Raw genomic sequence first — 27,031 nt, 5'->3', positions numbered from 1 at the left:
AGCAAGATTATATTCTCAGGAGGCTTATATGGGGAAAAAAAAATTAGTTTCTTTAGGCTCTGGAAAGAAAACTTATAAAACAACACTAATAAAACCAACCTATTTGCTCTAGAATAGTTAGTTTGAAGTGTAATTGATTTTGCAGGGAGTCAATTGTAGAATTAGAGGTTCATTATTTGTTATCTTAACCCTTCCAAAATGTTGGCTTCCTACCAAGTTGAAGGAATTCTAAGAAAATAGCAACTCCAATTTAAAATCTCTCTTTGAGTCTTCATAATGGTAAAGCCTTTATAATTTTCACCCCTCAAATTTGTCATCTGAAGCCATTTCAGCACGTACAGGGATTCTTATCAAGTTGTTAATCTATTTCTCCCGACTAACAGCTTGAATGCTTTATATGTCATCCAACACGATTTAACACAAAGACTCCTCTTTTGTGGCTGGTGCTCAACCAACAAAAGTATAAAGTCCTTTTTATCGTGTTCGCTGCTATTTCCACGAGCAGTTCTGCAAATTAAACGGCGATAAAGTGAAACTCTTATGTATGCTTTGTCAGAGGTCTGTCTTCAATTTTTGCTTTAAAACAAAGTGAGAAGAGACAGTCACCTTTATTTTTATAAACATAATAAGCAACCTTTTCCCCTTTGAAAGGTGCATTAGCACTTACTTGGGGACTGGCAGTGAACTGGACGGGACCTCGCACGCTTGCTGAGCTAAATATTTATAATGTAGACAGACAGTGCAATCTATTTTCGGGAAAAAACTTCAGCCTCCAAAACTTGCTGCATCCATGTCATCACTGGTTTAAAATTAATTGTCAGCAATGGTCTGAAGAGACCTTTTGGAGCACAGATGAGGCAGATAAATAAACGCAGCAAATCCTGTGCTCTGAAGTGGGAATAATGGAACACGCTAAGAAATCCATCTGCTCAAGTGTTTATAAGCTTTTTACCACCTTTGGCAGGATCAGCAACCCCACTTCGCCTAAAGATACGTGGAGGAAAAATTTAGCACAATATTATTTACGTAACTCCCGATGATTTTCAAGCGAACTCGTTAGATGCAAAGTGTTTATTTTCCTGGCTGACTTTGTGAAGGGACGCGGCCAAAAAGCGAGCGCTTGTACAGAGCCACAAATCTTAAACCTTGGACCGAACGCGGTTGCTCTGGGAGGCCGCAAGTGTCACCAACAACAGTTTGGGGCCGACAACAGAGGGAAGTTTCTGCTCTGGCAGTGCCAGACCCCTCAGCATCACTGGGATGAACACTCACTTTACACTGCACCAAATAGGATTTTCAAAGGGGTTTGCAAACACGGTTCCCCTTTGGCCAGTTTGGGAACTTGTTTTTAACCTCCATTTAAATACATTATTAAAGCACAAATGAGGAGCAGCCCGTATTCTCTCCGTGGAAGGACCATCTAATTTATAAATAGAGTAAGCTGAACTGCATTGTCTGTCTTTTACATTATTATTTAAATAATTTGAAATATTTCCCTTTTATTTTGCTCTTCCTGATTTTAGTCAGAGTTCTGAAGCGACCAGGAATCTTTAGTATCAGTTATTAAACTATCACATAACTCGGACTAATTCCATGGAAGAGACAGACCATACCCACCACACTTAAACTGATGAAAATACACCTTACAAAGACTCAGCCTAGAGAATTACTTTAAAAATCAACAATCCCCAAACCAACCATGGAATAGCTTTAGTCCCTTGGGTCTGAAACTCATCAGGTCTGAGCTGATTGCCACCTACCACTCAGTTCCTTTGCCACAGAGAAGTAAAACTAATTAACCCACCTTATTACTACGAGAAAACGCAGTGTCTATGTCCTTATTTATAAATCTTACAGCTATTATTAGATACTCTCTGACTTTTCCCTCTAATTTTTGAGATACTGAAGAGACAACACAAAGAAAACATAAAATGGAATGCCTGCTTTTACATTAAAGGAATTAAGAACTAGTTAATATGGCTGAGATGATGGCAAACAGGTCATGAAAGCCCATTTGGAACCACGTACGTTTTCAATTACAAAATGAAAATAAACCATAATACTGAGAATCTGTGAAATGCAACCAATGAGGCCAAGAGAAGGAAAGTTTACTTAGCAAATGTAATAATATATCATTTTAGTAAGACTGAAATTTACTGACATGTTAAGTGTGGGCTTGAAATGAAGGCAGCACCTGAGCTCTGGCTTCAGCTCCTCCTAACTGAATTTATAGCAAGATCACATTCAGGTAAACAAAATATGAGCAATACCTACATACAGTATGGCATACTAGGTATTCTGCAACTAGATAATGTAAAAATGATAGAATAATATGGCGTAGATTTTATTTATTATTTGGGAGTTTATTGATATCACCTTGCTTTAGAGCTGAGCCAGATTTGTCATGGCCCACACAGAAGCAGCACCAACCAAGCTCCTGCATCCTCTGCTGTCTGGAGCTCATTTATCCCTGGTAACTCCAGTTCCAGCCACTGGTGTGCAGACAGTCCCTTTTCTCTTCTGGTGACAGAGTTTTTCTAGGAAAAACTCCTCGTTGCTCCATTTTAGCCGCCCTCTGTCTGTAAAAGGCCACTGCTCCACTAAGGATAAAGCATTTGTTAACATTAAGAATGCTGCACAAATTCAAAGATGAATAAACAGATTACAGCTTTCTTTGAAGCAGAGCAGTGGTTTCAGGATGTAAGATTTAGTTTAATACAGGCGACACACACGCATCGAGAGAGGTATTTCACAAAGACGTTCTGCAAGTTGGTTTTAAGAGAGCCCAGAACTGCTCGATTACGGCACATCACTTGAGTTTCTATGGGTTTTGTGACAGGTTGCCCGGAGTCGGTGCCAGGAGACCTGCGTATCTTTTCCAACTGAATTTATGGTGCTCCAAATATAAAGGCTTTACAATGCTATATTTTACTTGCCTTTTAATGGCTGGAAGGAGAGAAGTGCTGTTACTCCTGCTGCCAAGATTCTTCAGCTCCAAAAGTGCAGCAGCTACTTTTAGATCAGAGAGTCCTCAGATTCAAACCCCACAAAGTTTCTTCTCTATACATTATGTCTGTTTTGGAGCGTTATAATGCTGTGAACTCTGTAATGAATATTAATATAGCCTTTGGGGAGATTTGCTCTGTTTCTACTATGCCTCCCATATTATGAAGCACTTTTAAATCTCCAATAACAGTTTATCATATCAGAGAAAAGCAATTCATCGTGGCTCAGCACAACGGCTGCACACACAAACTCATGTACTCAAAACCACCTTAATTACCTCCTCTGCCTTCTTCCCATGAAATATATTCTTTCGCAAGACGTGAACTATGGCTGACTCGTACTGTTGTACTTTAAAAAAGCCACACAGCAAAGCAGCCCTGCTAGTCTCCCGCACCTCTGGAACATTTCTAAAGAATTAATTACTCCTCCAGTGGCTTCCCAGACTGACTCAAAACCACAAGCTGTTTAATATCCAACACCAGACATACAAAGAAAAAAAAACAACATAGCAAGGGGTCAGCAGTGAATACTTCTGACACCAAAGCCCGAGGAGCTAAGCTAGTCTTCAGAGGCAGCCAAGGGTTTGAAAAGGAATAGGAAAAATATTTCTAACAACACACAGGTGTAAAAACCACATGGAAAGATTGGGGAGGTAGGAAACAGCAGAGAATGAGTCACAGAAATACTTGAAGATTGCCCCAAGGAGCCTAACCTGAAGCCCTCGCATGGAAAACCAGGCTATTTATGGCAGGTTTACACAGAAAAACAAGTGCCTGGAAGGACAACGTGCAGTGAAACCCGGCGAAGCGTGGTCCCTGCCCCACCTCCCCTCTCTCCTTCCCATTGGCTCCAGGGCGAGCTCGCGCCTGTAGATACCAGCTGAAAAATACAGGTTCTGCCCATTCAGCTTCCCGAAGCAGCTCCTGATAGCACGTGAAGTGTCAGGGCAGGAGGAAAGGAAGGTCGGGGCAGAAACGAGGGGAAACGGCCTCTTTCAGATCAGCCTGACACCCCAACTCACATCCTGGTGCCTTGTGCTAAAGCAACGTGCTGTTCAGCAGATGAGCTGCCCGACGTGTGCCTCAGCGAGAAGGACAAACCACTGTGTAGTCTCAGTCGTCCCACTGGAACAAATTAGTGTATTTTTTCCTTTAGAGCGAAGCAGCTGTGAGCACAAGCTGAGAAGAGAAGCTGGAACAGGTGGAGCCCCAGTATGTTGCTCCCTTGCCCGGCCTGGTCTCACCTGGGGTTGGATCTTGGTGAGCACCAGCTGGTTGCTTTGAACTAGTTGCTTTTTCACTGGGAAGAACACACGGCTCGTTAGAAAAAGTGCTCTCATCTTGGTGGAGAAGCTCTGCAGGGTTTTATTTTTCTTGCTCGCTTGTTTGCTATGATATGGCAGGTTATAAACAAAAGCCAACCCCACAAAAACACCCATCTTTCAGCTTAGAGAGGTAACGCTGCATAAAACAACCTCATTTCAGTCCGGTCGGCCAACAAGGTGCTGGGTTTTTATTAGGACAGTACACAGGGGGGACTATAGAATTACGAATGCCCCCCCGTTTTTATTTTAGCACAGTGAAGCTGTGGAAGAAGCAAAGTCCATGCATGGAGAGTTAAGGGAACATTGAGCCAGAAAACTTTCAACTCCAATGGTTTGAGTGTCCAGAAAAAGAAGAAAACAAGCAGGGGAGGCAGAAGGTGCCTGTGCTGGTTAAAAGGGCAGATCCAGTCTCAAACAGGACACCCCGTGCTAGAGGATTTTTCGGACCTGCATATCGATGCAAAGTAATTTAGTGCGAACAAATTAGATGTCAATCTACCGGAACTTCTGCATAGAAATCGGCCTTAAGAAAGTACGGGCCACGGAACACTGGTTAGAGCTATTTTTGATGAGCTTGGAAAGAAACCTACTCTGACTCTAAATCCAAAGCAGGAGGCTTTACATACGGCAAGTTTCCTGACGATACCTGGTCTGACCTCGGCCGGTGTCACTCACTGCACATTAGCGCTTTCACACGGTGTCCAGAAATGTTCTACCATAATTGGTTTTTCTTCTTTTTAAAGAAGGTACAACATACGCCACTAAGAGCCACCAAAATACATGTATTTACCACATTAAAGGTTTTCTAAAGCTTTCAGACAAATGTTTTGGCACAAAAATTCAGAATTATTAGGACATTTTTCTTTCTACTAGCATCTACAATTTCTAGAACTAATCAGAACCTGTTAAATATTTTAAGTGCTCCTGTTGAAGTAACGTTTTCATGGAGCTTTCATCCACACAGTTTGATTCTGTTCCCTAGCCACTTGTTGATGGGGTAAGAACGGCTAAATCAAAGCAAATTTCCCATCTTGAAACTTTTTGCTGCCTCCAGCAGAACAGCAGTTTGCGTTTCGGACTTGCCTGTATTTCATTCTTGTCACAAATGGCATCTGAATTTAGCATGAAACCTAAACGAACGATTGAAATTTTTGCTGTGTTAAGTCTAAGGCAAACGTTTTCTGCCCAAAATCACACTGAGAATTTTTATTTCTGTATGTAAAGACTAGGACTTGCGAGCAAGCGTGCATGCCTGTTTGTGTATAAATATTACATGTACCTGACATATATTCCTTGTCTTAGTGACTAGCAGACTAAATGAAAAGACACATCACCTGAGAAAGCTGACAAATAAATTTCTTGTAATGCTTAGACAGCTCAGGATGGTCCCTCTCTCCAGACACGGTGTCTCTAACTGAACAGCAGGAGGAGGATGATTGTGGGCACACAGACTTTGTCACGGAGAAAGAATTAAGTTGCATTTACTTCTGCCATTCGTGGTAAAAAGAAGTTGTGACCTTTCTGATAAGACAAAGCGAGGACTACTTATTGGAAAGCATTTATATATCTATATATATAAAATCCTACCTCGGAAGAAAGATATATTTAATTTTGTGTATTTTAAGAGTACCAACTAGATCTTAATGCATCACAAAGCAAATTTTCTTCCCTGCAAAGCAGTTCCTGGGGAGTGATACTGTGACCACCGCTTAAACGTGTCCTCACATATTCAAGACACTACACGGGGTTAAGTGTTCCTAGAACATGGTAACATTTTCTCCCGATTACAAACAGGACACTTCTGTGTCTATGGAGGAGAAAGCAAAAAGCAGATGGGGAATAACATCACAAGAACTCAGGCGAGAGCGGCTTGCAACAGGCTGCATCCGAGACACGTCCTGCCACAGAGAAAATCTCGAACTGGAAAATATTCAAATGAAAAATTATGCCTGAAAAATTGTAGGTGTTTCTAGTCAGTGTTGTACTGGGAGGCCAGAGTAACTTCACAGCTGGGGAATCCATCGCAGTGACCACCCTGCAAAGATTTATCGACTCGCTCCCAGCGCTGCCCGCTGGCTGCAGATTTTCCATGTGCAAAAGTCTTTTTAGAACAGTCTGAGCTTCAGCGTTTGACTTCAATTTTGAAATGTCTTTTTCCTACTCAGTCACCCAAGAGATTTTGCAAACAAATAGGTGTTTGTGTCACAGGACAAATTAGAGCATTTTAGGTAATTATACAACACTTATCAGTTTGTTTTTCTGTTGTAGCTATGTATCATATTTTGGGGTCTATCGGAATAGCAAGACCATTATTTTTTCTCCTTTATTGAACTGCATACTGAAGAAAACTGCTTCTGTCCAGTCAAAATACTGTCAAATTACAGACGAGTTCTGTTTCAGCTTCTGCTTTTGCTTTGATGAAAAAAATAAGATTAATCCAAACTACTTCGATTTTTTTCCCAGACTCACTCTGCTAGCAAGTATCATTCAGTTTGCCCCACAGCTGTAATGGTCATTCCCAAAAAGTGTATTTCCATGTCTCTCTACCTTAGAATAAGATGTTTTCTTGCAACACAGCTGCTCAGTTGATAAATTCAAGAAATAGTCTCTGAACCAGAAGTACACTGCTGCATGATTTCTGCAAAGTAGTTCAGAAATTTAAAAATATAATAATCATGGTTTGGGCCCAGTAAATAAGAATTACGTTCAGACTGAAAAGCTGTAGTTATTACAGATTAACAGCCTTTATAATACGACAAAAGTTTCTCTTCTATCTTCCCTCAGTATGTAATGAACTGAAAGTCAGTTTTTCAAACTTTTCAAAAAGCAAATGAACCCTGAGTGCTGGAGACCAATGGAATCGATATTTACCATGGGATGGTCATCACCTCACAACCAGACTAAAGCTTTACAGGACTGAGGGAGATCAAATAATCACAGAGCATGAGTGTGACTATATTCACATTTTAAAATGGCATCATTTCTCTAAAGAGAAGTCATCTATTAAGATGGCATTAAGATTGGACTAATAAATCCAATAGGAAATACAAAACTGTTTTAAAGGATCATGTGTACAATAGATACTCAAAATATTGTGAAAGCAAAATGTGGTTTCCACAATGAAAGAATTAGTGAAACAAGTTTTTATATACCACCACTCCATTTCAATGGCAGATTTAATAAACACAGCGAACGCTGAACTCTGACGTGTTAACACAGCTTCACAGAGCTACTAAAAAAACCCATGTTTCCTATGTTTTCACTTGGAACAATTTAAAATAACAAATCTTCAAGACCCTCTTGACTAAGAGACCTAAACAACAATAAAGCTCACAGATCTTTCTTCATCTGCTACACAGCCTATTTTGACTTCTCCATTCCCGACATTTGGCTCTGGTAAATTCTGTTGACAAGCAGCTGTAGCCTTCAAATAGAAAATTTTCACAGACATCTCTTGCTCTTTTTCACGTGGTGAAATACCACCATGTTTCCTTCAAGTATTCTTACATTTTTGCTAAAGAAATCTCCATCTTTAAGAGAGAAGAAATCATTGTTAAGTGGGTTCTTAAGCCATCTTCTGCTGGCCAAAGGACGACTAAAAGCACCACGTGGGAGAACCATGAGAGGATGGGTCACCGGTCCTGGACATCCTAACAAAAAGCAGAGATGAACTGGGTGCAGCTGCACACGGCTGCACTTCTGATCCTCTTTGTGCTCTTCCTCATCTCTTTTCTTACATACTCACATTAAATCTTTCATTTTTTGGTCTAAAAGTTCTGTTTCTGTTTCATCTAGATGAATGCCTTGCAAGTAAAGAAGCCTTGAAAACTTTAATCTGCAGTGGGAAAGGCAGCGGGTGCACCAAGATGACAACCAGGGAGAGATGAATTATTCAGCCAACATAAATCTACAATTTTTACTGTATGGGCAATTTAAAAAATGTATGAACTTCACTTTTAGGGCAGTTCTAAGCAACTATCATGAAGTGGGAGCAAAAAGTTACTCCAACAAACTCTCCTGTCTCCTCCTTTGCCTTATTTCTCGTTGGCAAAAATGTCTTGATTGTAATGGTTCCTATTTTGATTAATAAAGATGTGTTTGAGCCTAGTTATGATGATTTAAAATTCATGGTCTGAAACTGCAATTATTTTTGCACCAACCTAATAAATCCAGTCTGCACTGACACGACAAGGATTCCAGACTAACCATCTCCTACAGTCAAGTCACAAGCATGTTGTAGACCTATAAGCAACAAAAGCAAAACATCACTGATCTTAAACATATACACATATACGAACAGATTCCATTTTAAAGAAGACCTCTCTTAGCTGTTAATAAACCTCTATTAAATATACTTTCAGGGTATGAAACATTTATGGTTATTATCTGTTTTCTGCTTTAAAAAAACAGCAGCATTTTGGAGCCTGACTTCCTACTATTTACGTACACACTATGACCAAACACACAGAATGTTTCTCCCCACATTTGATTCATTAAAGGACTGTGCACACAAATTTCTTGTCCAGAAAGAAAGAGGAATTACTAACTCTGACGAAATCCAGACACAGTGCTGGTTCGTTCTCTGCAAGCTTCCCTATTCATGTCCCAAATCCATCTAGAACCAGATGGTCAAATTCAGATTGGAATTCAGTTTTCAAGACAGGATACAAGGGTTTAAAGCCTGTACTTAAAAAGCCGTATATAAAATAACAAAACCTAATATCCATAGAATGAGTAATTAGTACTAAATTCCCTCATACAGTAGAACGTGAAACAGCACTTTTCTCCTCTCTTACTCACTAGAAATCCCATTCCTTCCTAATGAACAGCGATCCAGTTTCATGCACGAATACCAAGTATTAACTCCCGCAAGAACCAACAAATATTTCATTTGAGTAGTTAAACATTTCAATGTTGATGCTGGCAAAAATGAAGAGGAATTAACTAGGTCTGGTGGAGACAGCAGAAGATATATTTACACTAAGATAATCTACACTAGTGTTCTGAAGTGCCAATTTTAAAAGCTTCTTTGCGTACTGCTAGCAGGTGGCTGTTGTGAGATGGAGACCCACACGGGCTAATTTTACACATCTTTATTCAGACTCAAGGAGCAGTGGAACTGCTACATGAGCCTTGGCACTCGGGCTAGTTCAGACAAGCTCGCGCATGCCACCGGCACTGCGGTGACGTTGGTCCAAACTCCCACGACCTGATCCGATTGTGTATTCCATTGCAATTCTTCTCCTCCTCTTAAGAAACACTTAGAACGAGTGTTAAATCCACTGTAGCCTCAGGCTTCTGTACAAGATGCTCTTTTTTTTTCCCCGATAAAGAACTCACATGGTGAAGCAGGAGTTGGCTCTCTGCAAATCTTAAGTACATTATTAAGCTGTACAGCAATTAGAAGAGAGATACTGGTACCCAAGGCTTTGCAATTGTTCTTATATCACCTCTCAGGCCAATATGGGAATACCCAAGATTATGAAATACACAGAAATATATTAAGAGCCTGTGCATCTCGCTCACGCAATAGCCATCTTTTTCACTTTTGTCCCAAACCACACAGAGCTCTTCTATCAAGAGCTTTGGAAACAACACAACTGGAAACAAGAGAGGCTGATGAATACCTAAGAAAACTCAGAAATTTATCTTCACAGCTTCTTCCACACACACAGATGTTTTTGCGTTGTCGCTGCTGCGGTCTGGGCGGGTGGTGGATTTCATTAGCGGGTCCTGGAGAAAGAGCCATCGAGCTGCGAGAGCAGCGGTGTCCGCGATGGTTCCACGCAAGCGCACGCAAAGCCAACTTCCAGCAGTGAGTTCAGTATATGGGTCCGTCTTGATCCCTGTTTCAACCTTTGTTTCAGGCTGAAACAGATGTTCTTATCATTACCAGAGTGAATCAAGAAACAAATGAACTGATTTTGTTTTTTCTCTATAAAGGAAGGGAAAATACTTGTTTCACTTTTATTTTTTAAATTTCCCCTCAAATCTCACTTTGGACCAACGAGATCTTCAGTTTCTATCCTTTGATAAATTAAGAAGTCAAGCTCTTTTTATGCTGTGAAGAGTGTCCTACCATGCTATGAATTCTGCTAAGGAAAGGGGAAAACAGGGATACGAAAACCTGCACGTACACGTCCCCTGTCAGGTACACAGCCCATGGATCACCAGGTACCTGACAGGTAGGTGAAGTGGGTGCCACGCAGGTAAACTCATCCTTACTTTGGTCCCATTGGAATTCAGCTGTAATTTAAAATACCTCAAGTTCATGCAAATGAGAGATCATTAACACGTTCACTAATTCCAAGCGGTTCAAATGGTCTCAAATATTGAAAGTTATCATATTTGTAATAGGAAAGTTACACAACAGGAACAGGTCAAGGATAACTCCTAAAGCAGCCCAGATGCTTCTCTGATTTATCAACCTAATGCATCAAACCTGAAGAGTTACAAGGAAAAACTGCAGAGCACTGGGGACACGAATCTGGGGCCAGAGCTTTCAAAACCCAGATGCACTGAGGTGCTTGCACAAGCTCCCAAGGTACATTGACGGGAACTGTGCACCCCAGGACACGGGCACCTGCAGAGATACTTTAGTAAAAAAACCTTTCCTGGAGTGTTGACTCATCTTCTTCCTTTAAAGATAGCTTCATGACAGGCTCATGAACTCTGACACTTGAATAAGTTCTTGGGTATTACGGCTTAATGATTGCAGCAGACACACCAATGGTGATGCATTTTGAAACTGTTTATTGTTATTAAGTTTGGTTTCCTCTCCTTGTGTGGCTATACAGAAGCACGGTAAAACACAGCCTGCCCCCATTTAAATTAAATTAATTTCCTTTTATTGTTCCCAACTCACCCCTCTTCCCCTCCAAATGCCCCTCACTGCTAAGGGCAGTTTTCTTGCAATACAGCGCTTTAATTCAAGAAAGATCAGGTGGTCTTAAATGTTTTATTAACACAACTTTGAAAGGCAAAACCACTTAACTAGATCTTCTGGGGCATTTTCATGAAAGGAATTAAAAAAACCCCTACGTTCCCTAATTTAACTTTTCTTTCCTTATTTAAATCAGAAAACACTACCCACACTCACTTCTAGCTTCCACATGGCTGCTGTGTTCACATCCCCATCCTCTTAGAAGTTGATCTCCTGGATGAAAAGCTTCCAGGAGATTTTAGTCTTCCAGGACATTTATTTAACTCTCGACACCAGAAAATTAGAGAGAAGAAAGAGTTCTGCCTCAGGAACCGCCGCTGCAACACCTGCAGCAGTTAAATTGCAAGCAATGGATTGTTTGCAGTGACGCTCCTTTACGCTGCTCAAGAGAGGACAAATTATGCCAAGTTTTAAAGTCTTGCTATTAGCTCCTTACACTGAAAGACTCTTGTTGGCAAAGAAAGGGAACACCAGGCTCCCCTTCCAGACAAGCAGGTGAGCACAGAGATTATGTTCAGCTTCTGCCCCTACTGAGCATCACAGAAAAGGGCTGGAAGCTCTGGGGTTTAATTCAGTTAATTGGTTACGTGGCCAGGTAGACCCCTTCCCCCTCCAGCAATGACTGATGAAGCGTCAGACTCACAGGTCACACGTGTGATGAGTTTGTGACGTCCACAGTTGAGTTTCAGCAATAAAATCACCCACCGGCACCGGGAGTTCACTTAGCAAGAAACCAGCTGTGCTCCTCACGCCCAGCAGCGCCGGTCAGTGTCTAACAGCTGGCCAGCTTCTCACACTCATGCCTTGCTACTTACATCACTTTTTAAAGCAAAAATTCCGTTTCAGAACAAAATGCCGAAAGAATTCATTCGCAACATGACAAACAGCAGCACGGCCCTTGCCCCAGGTTCAGATCAGGGTTTCTCACAGCAACAGGGACACGTCGGTAACATTATTTTAGCATGAAAGGCAACCACCAAGATCCACGGTACCAACGTGAAATAAGCACTGATGCTGCTGGCTCTGAGGTGCCGTTACTTTCTTAATAACCACATTAAGAAAAGAAACTGAAGGCTACAAAACCCAGCAGGTAGGTGATGGTGTCACATTAAATAAGGGAAGACACATGGTTAACGGTGTCGGTGTCTGACGGAGAGAATAAAGGAGCAGTTGCACCTGGGAGAGAAGGAGATGGGGACTATAAAGTTCTATTTTCAGCTGTGTTACTGACTTGTATCAGATCAGCCAAGGCACATAAGCAGAAATTTAAGCCTGTAAAATGATCTGAAAACACCTGTTTGCAGAGGTATAATACGTTTTTGTGACACGCTCTGGAAATACTTTGAATCAGAAGCACAGTGAGGTCAACTTAAAGCCACCGTGACAGACAAAATGTTTTCAATTTGTATATAAAAAAATCTCAATTAAATGGTGCTTGTCACTGAAATGATATTTAGTTAGTCCTCCTATCAACTGGGATGCTGGGAAATTCAGTAACAAAACATTCCGGTAAAAATATCTCTCTTCACTATAATAGGTTTGAGGTTACGGCCTTTCATATTATTCATCAACATGATTTTCACCTTCCTTCACAGTCAGATTTTTTCCTTAATAAGAGACGCACAACCCGCATGCCAAAAAAGCTTTTAAAACCTACACTTGAAACAACTAATTCCAATATGCAGCTGGATACACTTTATTTTGGCTCTTCCGCCATGGCATCACTGTGGTGTTTGTAGAAGCAGCTCACTCAATTGCCAGCCTTGAAAGTTTACATGAACACTTTAGAATATACAAACTCCAACTTGCACCACTTAAAAGCGTGGAGTACAAAACCCAACACATCCCAAGAGATATTCTGATTTACTCAGAGGATTTTTCTCGTCGTCACACACAGACCTGCAACAGGAACCAGTGCGCAGCGACCGTCTTGAGCTGCTCTATGACCCCACCAGACAGCGTCATTCTGTTCTTCATGGGGAAGCCTCTTATTTAGTTTTTTGTTCTGCTTTTATTTACAGTTACGATATCCACACAGAAACACAAAAAAAAAATAAAATCACCAAAGGAAAAAAAAAAACAGAGTAAACACCATTCTCATTTTCAGAAACAATGCAAAATAAAAAATACTGTGAATTGGCATATCAGGATACATAGTTGCTAAAATAAATACTAAAGCAAAAAAAAAAATCAGATTGATGATTTAAATGTTTGTTAATTTAAACCATCACAGAGAGTGTTTATTTAAAGCAGTGATTAAAATAATTCCATCCTGGAGGCAAGACATTGCGCCTGCCCTCAAAGTTAAAAATAATATCACCATTAACCTCAGCAACAATTTTCTAATTGCCAAAGATTACAAATCTTTTATGCAACATTCATCCACTGAGAAGTCACTCTGCTTTGCCTTCCAAACCCACTACTGTCATAGTAGCTGTAAGGAAAGTCCCTTTTATTTAAAAGTCAAGCTTATGTGATGTATTTTATATGAAAGCATAAAATATTTTGCAAAATGAGGCAGCCTGTCATACCAACCTCTGTGTAAATTAATGCAGCACCTCACATTATGATCTATGCATGAAAACATGGGCAAGAAGCGGGGTCGCTTGGAGCTCTTCTCTGACACGTCGATGCCAATTGGCGCTATGAACAGGCAGCTGGTCCTGCGTTTTGTTCTTGAAGCCCCCAGCAATAAGCACTGTGGACACGTGCCAGCAAAGCAGGGACCAGCAGGAGAAACAAAAGGGGCAAAGTTTAGTTTTCAGAGCACCCCGAGTTACAAAACTGTCAGTGCTCTTTCCAGAGCTGTGAAGAAACGCTGCCAAAATGCACACTCGCGCTCTCTGTTTCTCTCAAACACACACAGAGATAAACCAGCATTCATCCTAAACCACGGAAATAACCCTCACGCACACATCTCTCTCATTTTGGATCTCAGGCAGTATATTAATATAAACAGTGGTACATTGAAACAGTTGTTTTCCTATAGCTGCTTGGTGATTTTGCTAGGACAGATTGTTATTAAATACATCCAGTCTTCCAGCAATCTAAAATTAAGGCAAGCTACGATGCAAAACCACACACGATTCTCCCTTTCTCCTCTAGTCACATTCTTGCCTTCAAGTCCCAAGCTCTACTTCTAGTCTCCCTCACTCCCCTCCTGTGTCAGAGCCCCTGAGCCTTGTTATTCCAGTAAGAACACTGGATGCTTCCAATTGCATGGTCAGAAAAGGTAGCGACAGCCCTTTTTCTTTTTTTTTTTTTTCAAGCAGTTAGTAAAAATGTACTTTCCTTGTCCTAGTTCAGGAATCCCAGCAGAATCCTGCCCACAGACACGGGGCTGAGTCCTTGTGGCAGCAGCTGTGAGCAGGTGTCTGAGCATCACGGTCCCAGGTGATCATTATCATGGGCCTTTCACAATAAAATCTTGCTTAATCTCAATTAGAGGAGAACATGAGTTATTACATGTACTGTAATCCTCTGTATGACTTCTGTCAGTTCGGTGTCTCCCAGTTAATGAGATTGCATCCTTACCAGTGTTGCTGCTTCTCTCCTCCTCATGAACTAAACACTGTCATTTCCCTTTTCTTCCACACCAATAAAGGGCCCAACTCAGGATGATCAGGAGTAAATATCTCATGAATATACTATGCTTGGTGGGATCATCCAGACTCTTGTCCAACCTCCCTGCTTCTCAGGAGAAATAAAACCTGCTGTAATCACATTGCATAGATGTCAGATTAAAAAAAAACAAAACCAAAACCACACAGACAAAATCCCCAATCAAACAACAAAAAACAACAACAAAGAACAGCAACATTAAAAGCACCTTCACCACCCTACTTAGTATCCTGTACATCACTAAACAGACCCAGGCAATTAAAAAAACACCAAACAAACAAACTAGAAAAAAAACCATCCACACCCAAATGCAGGAAAGCAGATGAAAGCTCAGGGTTATGAACACTAAAAAAAAACTAAGGAGACAAGCAGTTTTCATCCTCCTCCCCTTCCTCCTACTCCCACAATAAGTTTCCACGCAGCCTCTGAGAGACATTTTATTTAATACCGATCAAGCCAGATATTTCAATAGCTCAGTTTTGGTGTGTGTTTGGAGGAAACACAGGGAAAGTACTGAAAGTGTAGTACAGGCCGTGCATAGACTACTTGCAAATAAATCATGTTCCCATGTAAAAATGTAAGTTTAAAGAAAGTGCAAGCGAGCTGTGGTAGACCAGAGAACTACAGTATGGGCCACGCATTTTCACTTATCACAAGAAATGTTTTATGCCCTCCAGCAGTTTTCTATCTGGTAGAGAACAGAAAAGTAAAGAGATTTATTACATTAAAAAGTGTATTGATTGAAAGCAGTACTGTATGACAGTTTCGGCTATTATAACAGGACTTAATAAAATCAAATGTTTACCCCTGAAGGGGATTTTGAAAAAAAATAAATAAGCCTTTTCAACATTTATGACAATGAGAAAATTTGCAAGGGATAACATTTTAGCACTGAAGGTAAATGCAAATAAATGTTCATTTCTCTGGGGGAGCTTTGAGGTTTGCCGACATGACGTGCTATGGATAATTGCATTGTGGCTTAGCAGTTAAAACACGTACTTTGATTGTCTGGCTGGAGATGTCAGCTGCTTGCACAGCTGTGAATCAGACAAGGTCGGAGATGATGAGAGCCAGCAATGTTTCAGCATCATAATCAATTTGTATCAGCAGCAGGACTGGTACTCGGTGCTGCCACGCAGCTCCCAGAAGTTCATTATGGCACCCAGCCGAAAAAACGATGTTTCCTCCTCTCCCCTCGGCCGCTTTTATCACACGACAACTCAGCCCCTGAGCCCCATCCCAGCCCCGTGCCACACGTAACCACCCAACAGCCGCTTTCCCAGAGTAACTTTTCTACAAGAGCAGAAAGAAAGGTAGATTTTTCCATTCAGATTATTTTATGGCCTGCAAATTACTCTAGATCTGAAAGCCTGGTCTTAACAAGTACTTTCTGCTCTTTTTATTTCTTGAATGCAATCAAGACAGTTCACTGATGAGGAACAGCTTTGCCATCTAAATATCCGGCCTTATGGCATAAACGGGTAATTATTTAAGCTATGGGGTGTTTCAAAAAGATGGACCTGATTTCAAAGCGGTATATTTCACAATGGTGACATGTTACAATTACACAAAAATTTACAAACGGTTTAATGAGTTATCAAGCATTAATCATTCGAAACTCTATGCCCCGCCCTTTCAAGTGGTAAGAGTTTCATTCATGGGCGTTCCATGGTTGCAGAAATGTAGTGATTTCAAATTGGGTTCATCTTTTTGAAACACCCTGTACAACTTACACACTCTCACTAGTGTCCCCTACTTACCCCGACTCAAGTATTTCTTAGTATTCTGGCATCTGCCAACCATTTTCTCGTAAACTGCAATGACATTTAAATTTTTTTTAAAGCTATGCTGCTTTCAAATGAAACCTCTACGCTTGGCAGTAAGTTTTAAACTGATTTAGTAAAAACACTAGGTGAAGTGTTTAACACTAGCTCAACAACAGGACTAAAAGCACACAAACAGCCCCAAAGAAATAAATTCTCCAACTTATTGCAACTATTAAATCTGCATACAACTTTTAATAGCCCATAGAGCATGAGCTGTCTGTATGTACATCTTTGTCAAGAGGGAAACATCCTTTTGGACTTACCTTATCTGTCAGCATGGTTGCCTTCTTACCTTCAGGGTGAACTGAAACTCTACAGGGCTAATAAAGACAAAGAGTCATTAAATCTTCATGACCTTTTATGTGGAAGATCTCTTGGGCTGACCATGAAGCAAAGAAACTGGTCTGTCCAGCTAGACTGGTATCCAGTAACAGAATCACTGGTGATGAATGGCGACGATAAGTGAACCTGATGAGGAAGTCAGCAACCAAAGGGAACTGAGAGTTATAAAAGTTGGTTTAAAGAAAAAAGAGTCCAGGCAAACAGAGTACAGGTTGTTGAGGTACAGCGACCACTGATCGGATGAAAGTGCAAGGTTCACGGGATGCTCGGGTACCAAAGTACGGTCACACGATGGCCTGGACGGCAGGGGACATGGGCGTGAGGACATTTGCTTTGCAGGGGCACAGAGTAGGGAGGGTGGCAACATGGCCCAAGGGTTGGGTGAGTTCAATTGAACCTTAAGGTTTTAATAAACACGACAGTGAAGAAGCAGAGCCAGAGGCGTGTGCCTTTCTATGCATAGTTATAGCAGCTGCTGCCCTTAAATTAGTTTCGGAAACTTTCCTTTCAAGGGCATAGACTCCAACCAAAGGGCACTGCAGAATGAGTATATAAGCATTTTATTCCCTTTCTTAGATCTATCAGTATCTATCTCGTGCTTAAAGCAAAGTGCAAGTCCTGAACCTTGAGACCCAGGGAACATTAGTGCCTGTTACCTTTGGATCATCCTTCTGGGTCACAAAACTTGACGGATCTTGCACGTGACCATTTCCGAAGAGATCAGCATGTTCAAAGGCCTTCCTACGGGGCCAAGAGCGCTGCGGACAATTGCAGCCACCAACAAAAACTAGATGGGGCAAAACAAAGTGTCCACATGCCAGGTGATTGGTTAAGAAGTGAAACTGTCAGAAACCAAAACTCAGTTTTAAGGAACAAATTACACCACAAGTATTTGGATTCCTAACAACAGGGAGGAAGGACAAATACTACTCCGGTCCAACAGAGCTACTGAAAGTATCACACTCAAGACAGAGCCAGAGCAATCTGCTGTTTTCACTAACCCCACATGACAGAAGAATCCAAATTTTCTCTCACACTATTAACACAAAACTGTCCAAGTTCCTGGCTTGCAGATCAAAATCCGACTGCCCCCAAACTGTATTTAAATTTGTTTATTATACATCTGGGCTCTTAGTAAGCAGTATCAGTAGCACAAATCAGCACATTTTTAAGCCATTTAAAATGTTGCTCATTCCTGAGCCTTGATCCATCTTTTGAGATTGTGAGGTACCTCAGGACACGGCCCCAGGAGCACTAGCGCAGGGTATCAAGTTAAAAAACGTCAGGCACTCAAACAACTGCGGTCTGAACATTCCTGTTCGGGAGCCATGAAATATCCTCCCCATCCACGGCGATGGAAAAGCTGCTGAGCATCGACTACTGAGCAAGAGCACGTACTCAAACACTTCCTACGGAGTAGCCCAAGTTACTCATGTTCAGGGAGAAACTTAAATGACTTCCATAATCTGAAAGCATTTAAGAATTCAAAACGGATTTAACTAAACCAGTGGCAATCAGCTGGCTGCCTGTGCGCCCAAACGTGGAAGCACCGATGCAAGCTAAGCCGGCAGACTACATTTAAAATTAATTGACTTTTTGATTTTTATAAAAATTGAAAAAGACTCAATTCTACACCCAATGATACAGCGGTAAATGGTAGCGATAAGAGTTCCCACTTCCAATTACATATTTTTACACCATTTAAATCAATTTTAAGCCAGTTTTGAACAGCAAGTGAGCATATAGTGTAGACCTAAAAATCAAATAAGCGTGGTTTGGTATGGTGAAAATCATAACCCTGAAACATGATACCCAAGAATCAAAACTTGGATAAACTAAACAAAATGACATAAATGTTCCTATATATCATTTTGGCTTATATTTTAGGCCACTGGTGTAGAATTTATAAGCAGATTTGAGAGTTGTATATCAACATGACGTCACCTATGTAAATATTTATTCAAACATTTAGGCACTTTGCAGAGGACTCTAGATTAGAAACTGAAGGTAATTACTATAAAAGGAAAACCATGTCAGCAGTTTCTTTTTAAAAACTGCAAAGCCACAAAGACTTCACCTTACAACGAGGCTATAACATCCAAAAACCTGAAAGGTGTTGTTTGATTTATTCTTATATTTTGTAAAATCCCAAGCCATTGATCCTTAATGGCCTTTATGCAACAGTATGGTAGATAAATTTTCGTCACTATGTTTGCTTAAGTAATTCAGTGTCAGAGGAACAGGTTTTGAATTAGAATTAGCAGATCCAGTTAAATTTAGAAAATAACAAAAAGTGATAGCTTGCTTTTGTTTCAACACAGCATAAACACCTTCTGCTAATAGGATCGGAAACTAAGAAAAAATTAAAAATTCAAAGATCAAAATAAAAATATTAGCTCATTAGTTCATATTTGGTAGAAGGCAAACATTATCTTCCAACCGCCAACTATCATCTCCAATTAAATGGAATCAATTTCCCTCTATTGATGCCTGAAAAGACGCTCATCATCATAGCCCAGCCTAACCCAGGTGAGTTCAGGTCCTCAGTTTGTGAAGGGATTAAAAATCCTGTTAACTTGTATGAACACAAGAGTACAGTCTGATTTACAGCTGCTCCGCCCACATCCTCAAATGTTTGGCAAATTTATGGCAGTTTAGCTGTTCGCCTTCACCGAGGACTAAGTCATCTCATATTCATTAACGGAGGAGAACGGGCATATGAGCCCTCACCACAGTGCGCAGCGGTTCAGAAGCTCCTTCCCAACTTAACCTCACTGCAACCTGTTTGTTGCTGCGGGCCTGGAGACGACAGTGAGTTCACCCCAACGAACGAGGGAGGAATTCATCTCGCTTTCGAGTCCCTGGATTTTCAATGCACAGCAGGCTTGTTCAAACACAGCTGGCACAGCGCCCTCCGCTCCAGGCCCTACCTCAGCATTCACGTTTCCATAGTCCCACACAAAGCCAGGAAGAACTTTCACCATTATCTTCTGACTTTTCCTTTTTTTTTTTCTTTGTCTTTGCAAGTTAATCAGTAACCAGGGACTTCTGCCAACAGTTCTTGTGACTGATCTCAAGGTCCTGCGGCACACGAAGCATGACATGGTTCTGTATGTGGTTACAAACATTAGCCATTTATACAGCAAATCCCCTCCTTTCACATTTAAGCTCCCCGATCTTTCCCTACGCTACAAATAATAATAAAAAGTGTATTTCACATACTGCAACACTAGAACAGCAACCCTAAAACCCAGTTATATCATGCCAAATGCTCTTCTCCACACCTACAGGTCATAAGGAACAAGCCTTGCCCTGTTCCTGTTTAAGGAGGCCAAGAGAAATAAAAAAAGACATTTTTTATAAGACAGTTACTGAGCTTTAATTTCCCACTGTCATTATCCACATCAGTTTACGACTGCAAACAAGCACAGGCAGCATATAGGGTACTATCTATTACTATAATTATTTTTAAAGTCTTCACCTTATAGGGTTAGGAAAAAACCAATGATATGCAACATGGCCATAACCATAAAAGTGCAGATGGCAGCTGAGCTACTTCATTCTTGTCTAATACAGAGATCTCATTAAACTGAGTGCTTAAACCTTAAATATTTGAGAAAAGAACCTGTTAGTAAATGCTAGTTAAATAATTAAATCATTCTGATTAAGCATCCATCCTTTCCTTTGCTCAGCTTTCAAGCTCATTGTTTGTTATTTTATAATTTACATTGTTCGCCACTTCTCAATCTTTCAGTCTAGACAGTCCCAAAACTTCTAAATAAATGGAAAAGGGAAAACAAAACAAAACAAAAAAAGCACTCAAGCCATCTTTAAGCCTTGTAAAGAAGCTGAGAGAACCAACAAATACTTTCTTCTCTTCTTTTTTGATTCTATGTTAGATCACCTTGAAGAATCCTTTGGCCAAGATCATGCAGTGAGATGACAGGCAGAAACTTTTCTCCGTGCTTTCCAAGTCTACTTCTTTGCCCTCCACCTGTTTTGCATTATTATTATTATTATTTATTCTTCAAGAAACAAACGAACTTTTTATAAAAAGAAAACTCCATGTATCGAGTTTTATCTCAAATATTATTGCCTTTCACAAGTAATTGCAGCAGCTTACCAGGTTCTCAGCTGTAACACAGAGTATTAATAATTATTTTTGCTTATTGCTTTCTCATCAAGCCAGCCACAAAATTTAAGTAAATGGCTGCCAAGCTAGTCAGGCTAAAACTGTCAAATGGAAAACAAAATGACATAACAGAAAACTAGAATTTATGCAAAATGTTGGCAATATTGAAGCAAAACTCAGAAATCTTCAGAAATTATCATTACGCAGTAATTCATATTACTTGAATCACGCTTTCCTGTCCTTCCACTTCAACGTGATATGGCAGGAAGTAATTAATGGAGAGACACTCCCTTGTATATAGCTGGAAAGAATGAATCTCGCATCTCATTTGTGGTATTGTCTGTTTGGAAAGACGATTTTTCCCCATATAGAACAGTTCGTTTCACATGTAATGCCAGAGATTAGCAGTTCTTTGTTCTTTAAATATGAATAAAGAAACTTAATGGGAGCCCACATGGAAAACGTAACCTTCACAAAGGTTTTGCTATGTACATCGCTAAAGTGTTGCACAGAGCCACTTCTTTTTAAATAAATAAAAATAAAATGAGACACCCAGAAAACCAATCCGAATGGAGAACTGAAACTCACTATTACCCACTACGGAATAAATAAGAGCACTGATTTTCGCTATTTCTTTTCCCTCCCCTCTTTTCTACTCAAAACTACAAAACCTGCTTAGATTAAAAGCTATTTTTCAGAATTTATTTTTTGCTGCGTGCACAGCACACGGTTCATGTTCTTCCGATCAGTTTTATGGAAAATCTGAAACTAGAAACTAGTTATGTCCCCTGTGATTAGGCACCTATTTCTGTAGGACTAAACGCCACTAAGAACATCTGGGGATTTCACTGAAAGATAAATAAGAGATACCGGATACTTACATCTTTTAAAATATTAACTTTAGGTAGGTTTGGAGGGAGATCTGTTAAACCTTTCTAAATGACAGGCCTCATGTAAAAGCCTCATACTTTGCTGCTGATCAATTAGAACAAGTTCTCTGACAAATCAGGACACAAAAGACAAATGAGCTTCCTAAAGATCCAGCATTATCATTAATGTATCTTACAGATGTCATTCCCAGATCCACAAAAAACCAACCAAATACATATATGGCATGTTCTTGCAATTTAGCTATTTTCTGTGTTAGTTTTGGATTTTTTTTCATACACTGAGTTTGCAATCAAGTGTAAGGCAAGATACATATATGACGCAAAATTAAAGAAAGGAGATCCTCCTTTCACAACGCGGACGTCTGTGTGTGTGTATCATACTTCAACCTGTAACAATCTCAGAATACTGTTTAAAAACATGATAAGCATATCCCCACAAACTTGTTTTGGCTAATCGGTTCAGACGAGGAAAACTCAGTTTAAACAAAGAGGAAGGAGGCAGAAGATGGAGCACAAGCACCTTCTGTCCAAAGCCTCAGAAAACAAAAGACCCAGACGTACCAAACACGCTGATGAGCAAATATTCCTTCAGAAGACACGTCCCATTTTGCGGTACATTCCTATTTCTACCTGCATTCCTCGAAGGCCAAGGAAGAGAGTGACCTGGCACAAGCACGCCAGTAAGAGTTGGCACAACTGTGCCCCAATTTAAATCAGACACAAAGACGAAAACAGGGTTCAGTCACCACCGGAATTTTTTATGAAGCCAACAGTTTTCAATATCCAAAGTGTTTGCGTTAGTTTAAAGGGAGCAAAACACCAGACACTGTGAGACAGCAGCAGGACAGATAACTGAGTCCCTTTACAACCCTGCGGGCAACACAAGAGCAGCTTTTTGATTATGTGCCTAAGGCCTGGAATTTTCAGGCAGCATTTACAGGTTTAGAGGGGTGCATCTACCACCTCTGTGCACCATTAGCATCTGGTCAGTGCCAAAGGTTTTCTAGGAAGGACTTTGACTCCTTGATCTGTGAAAGCAGCTGCAGGAACACCCCAGCTCCCTTACCTTCCTCGGCAGGAGTGCTCCGTGAAAAACTTCAGCATTTCTCTCCAGCTTCCATCATCCCAGCAAAACCCGTAAGGTTCTCTCATACCCAACATAACAGTTGCTAGAGCGAATTTGTCACACAAGGACAAATTCTGTGTCCTTTTCTACAGTTATGAAACATGTGCTTTGTGCTATATAAAAGCTACATGGCAGAACCACAATCCTAAAGGAAGAGGAAGCTGCAATTTCAACATTTGTCATCCGTAATAAACGAAGTATCCCATCAAGCTGTAATACTAATTACATAGCACAACCTAATGAAAATCATCCTGCCTGAAGAAGTTAAGAGGTTAAACACGAGAAAATTTCAAAATAACAGTTTTCCTGGGAAAGGGACAAGTACGACAGCACAGTTGTAATGACTGAAAAAACACATGCAATTCACAAACATAATACTCATTTTCAGCGACTTGCTGCTCCTCACTTGTGGGTGAATTACTGCAAAGACATTTTACACAGACCAGCTTTAGGAGGGCACCTCTGTACCCACTGCTGGGGGAGAGGGGGAGACCAGCCCTGTGCCAAAATCAGCTCACACCACACTTGGCTGTAACAAAAGATGACTCCAGGGAGTTCGTGCTCATCATCGTTATTCTACGCACGTTAGGAGCCACCTCCAACGGCTTTTACTTCAATTAAACCTTTACTACGGCAAAGGGCAGAGGGGGTATAAACACATTTATACCATGCTGATCATCAAAGGCGTGATGAGAGACTGAGGGAGTGGGGTATCTCTGAATCCCTATTTAGGGGCACATCACCTCCGTCCTCCCCAAAAAAGCAAGGACAAAACCCTCAAACAATGTCTCAAGATTACCCCACAAACCTGGTAGGTGAGAACACATCCATTCCTTGCCCTGTAACCATCCTCCCCACCACCACCCTTTCATTTTTTTTTCTCCAGCTGAGCACTTGCCTCTCCTCCGTGCCCATCAAATATCCCGAAGATGGAGGGGTGAGTCTTGTTCACCAGATCGGTGATCACTTCGAACCTGTCCTCCATGTGATCCCTCCGGCCTTGGATGGAGTAGACGGCCACGTTGTGGCTCTTGAACTCCCAGGTCTTGGAGAACTCGGCGTCCAGCACGTCCAGCCCCCCGAGCCTGTCATTCTGCATTATCTCGGCCACCTTGCCCTTCACCATCTTCACCGCATCCCTGCTGGACTTAACAATGGTTTTCACCTCATCCGTGTGGAAGAAATAACTCCACAGGGCCAGGCTGATGCACAGCAAGAACAGGGTCTCCGGTCTAAGCAAGAAGTAACGCATGATCCGACCCAGCAGAGACAGCAAAGTCATTGTATCCTCTATCATTTATTATCGAGACCGTGCAGCCCCACACCATGCACCGCGCACCCCGGCGGCTGGGAAGGCTCCGAGCCGAGGCGGCGAGTCAGTTCATGCTCCGCTGGGGCGCAGCCGGCGGGCGGGCAGCGCCGAGTCCCGCTCCCCGCCGCTCCCTCCTCCCGGCGCCGGCCTGGGGGCGGCCGCTCCCCGCTCTCGCCCGGCGGCCACCGGCGCGCCCGGGCTCCGCAGCGCCCCGTCCCTCCCGCGGGGGGAGCCGCGCCGCTCGGAGCGGGCCCGGCGCGGCTCGGCAGGCTCAGCCGTTGCCGCACCCCCCGCGGCCGCGGGCCCCCCTCAGAGCCCGAGCCCGCCGCGGGCGTCCCTAGGCCGCTGCTCCGCCTGCGGGCCCCGCGGGAGGCCGCCGCGCTCCGCCGCTCTCGCCGCTCACCTCGCGGGCCGCAGCGAGGTGGTGCCTGGCAGGGCCGCCCGCGGGTACCTGTCTGCCGTGTCCCCCACGCCTTGCGCCGGCCCTCCCCCGGGGCGGAGCGCCGCCGCCGCCACCGCCTCCTCGCCCGGCCCCCGCCGCCCGACTACAAGTCCCGGCGGGCTACGCGCGGCGGGGGCGCCCGCGCGGGTTGGCGGGGCGGCGCGAAGGCTTCTGGGAGTTGTAGTCCGGCGGGGGCCGCGGAGCCGGGCCCGGGGCGGGGCGGCCGGCGGTGATCGGGGTAAACCGGGGCAGAAACAGCAGCGCCGGCCGAGCTGTTACACACACCCCGGGCTGTAAACGTTCGGCTGCAGCTCATCGTGTTGCAAAAGCCGGGGTGACCCTATCGACCCCGCCCGCTTCTGCTAAAAACCCTGGGAAACCGAGAAACAAAACAGTGCTGCGGTTTTTCTAGGGGATAATCTTATAAGACTATATAGTAAATGTAATCAAGCAGTCTCCAGTTACATTTGCAGGTGAAGCGGAGCAGAATTTCTGAATTATTAAACCGATGGTAGATTTTGCCTCGACAGTTTAAATGGAGGAAAATCCCCCCAACCCGCTCAAAATGTGTATTTGCTTTTTCTGACCCATTTCTGTAAGCCGTTGTTTTTCTGCTAGCTGCTAAGCAATGAAAATTACAAGCTGTGACAGCATGAGCGGAAGTTTGCTGGAATATCAACAATTCAGCCTGAGCTGCACATGAGCTGGAGCGGTTTTCAGCCAGCTGGCAGATTGGGGGCCTGAAAACTGACAAAATTCATCAACCAGCCTCAGAAAGTATGACAGCTGATATAATAGTCAAACACGTAAGAGTGGTGTTGAAAATGAATTAGCAAACCACAAAACCAGCCTGAAATTTTGAGTGAAAAATATAACAAGCCGCCTTTCAGCTGTGGTTCAGGTACCTGACTTCCAAGTCCTTCAAGCAGTTTCCACTTCTTTAGGACTTTTGGTAACATAGAAATCGCATGTAAATGTACATAAACTATTGTTTTTCTAGTTTTTTCAAAGATCAGCTTAGAGTAAATTACATAAACCCAAGCCTGGTCAACCCAAAGTTAATGATTTAAGCCTTTTTGTGTCTGATTCTCACATCTGAGAAGCAGGGAAGTTAATGCCAGGTGTTGTACATAATGGTGATACCACTTTAAATCTCAGAGATATGTAACATTTCATTAGTATTTCAAAGGACTATCCAAAGTTGGACCTGCCAGGCCTGAAGAAACTCTTACCTTTGTGTTCCCATCATCACTGTCCACTTGAATTGAGCTGCGGGATCTTTACCTGAAAAGGCCAAAATACATGTCCGTGAGTTTGGTAACACGGTAACAGCACAGACTTTGCAGCATCTGGAGCTTTTGATTCCACCTGAACAGCAAACTTAACAAGTACTTCTAGGAAACATGAGACTAATAACGGCAAACAGAGGCTGCAATAATTTGCACCTATGCAACAATGTTTTTGCTACCGCAAACTTTGTAGCTACATCGAGCCTGACGCTTTTCAGAGTCCCGGTTTTCAGCATAGAGCTTTTCTAGCAAAATTTATCTGTTTAAACAGAGCCTCAGTTCTATCTGGGACACCTGCATTACAACACAGAGCCCTCAGCACAGTCCATTTGTCTTTTTGCTCCATCTGCTGCAGCAACTCCCCTTTGAGTTGTTCCTTGTACCGCCTGGAAGCCGCATGTGGCCGCTGAGCAAAATTGGCTCTGGAATGATTGTGTTTGTTTTTAATAACGGCTGTATTATGGCTTCTTTGAATTCTATTTAATTTTATGTTTAATGAAAGATAAAATAAATGTGAAAATATGGAGAATACTGCTCACTACCGCCAACATTAGTTATTTTATCATCATTTTAATGAAATATAAATATGTATGTACTGGCAGGGAACAGTGACTTGTATGGAAGTTGTGTTCCACTGGTGGCAAGTTGAATTCAGACCATTGAATTTCGAAGTGAAAGAAAATTGTTTCAAGCCAGAAAGAGCACAAGTCAGTCTTCCAGCGCCCAGCGTGCATCTCCTTGTTGTTATTTCAGTTGCCAAGAACTGGTATCTGTACAC

General features: G+C 42.0%; 1 protein-coding gene across 1 annotated transcript in view; it reads right to left on the bottom strand.

Moving 5' to 3' along the window:
- PPM1L (protein phosphatase, Mg2+/Mn2+ dependent 1L) overlaps positions 1-27,031 on the bottom strand; it is a 123,088-nt gene that overhangs the window by 67,915 nt on the left and 28,142 nt on the right. Inside the window, exon 3 of the mRNA XM_065640296.1 lies at positions 26,197-26,248. The gene's annotated coding sequence lies outside the window, so the exon portion shown is untranslated. The remainder of the gene's footprint in view (positions 1-26,196; positions 26,249-27,031) is intronic.

The sequence above is a fragment of the Caloenas nicobarica genome, chromosome 8, assembly GCF_036013445.1.
Source record: "Caloenas nicobarica isolate bCalNic1 chromosome 8, bCalNic1.hap1, whole genome shotgun sequence".
NCBI classification, from domain to species: Eukaryota; Metazoa; Chordata; class Aves; order Columbiformes; family Columbidae; genus Caloenas; species Caloenas nicobarica.
Note: the sequence above shows the minus strand (reverse complement) of the source record. Positions and strands in the feature narration are given on the sequence as shown.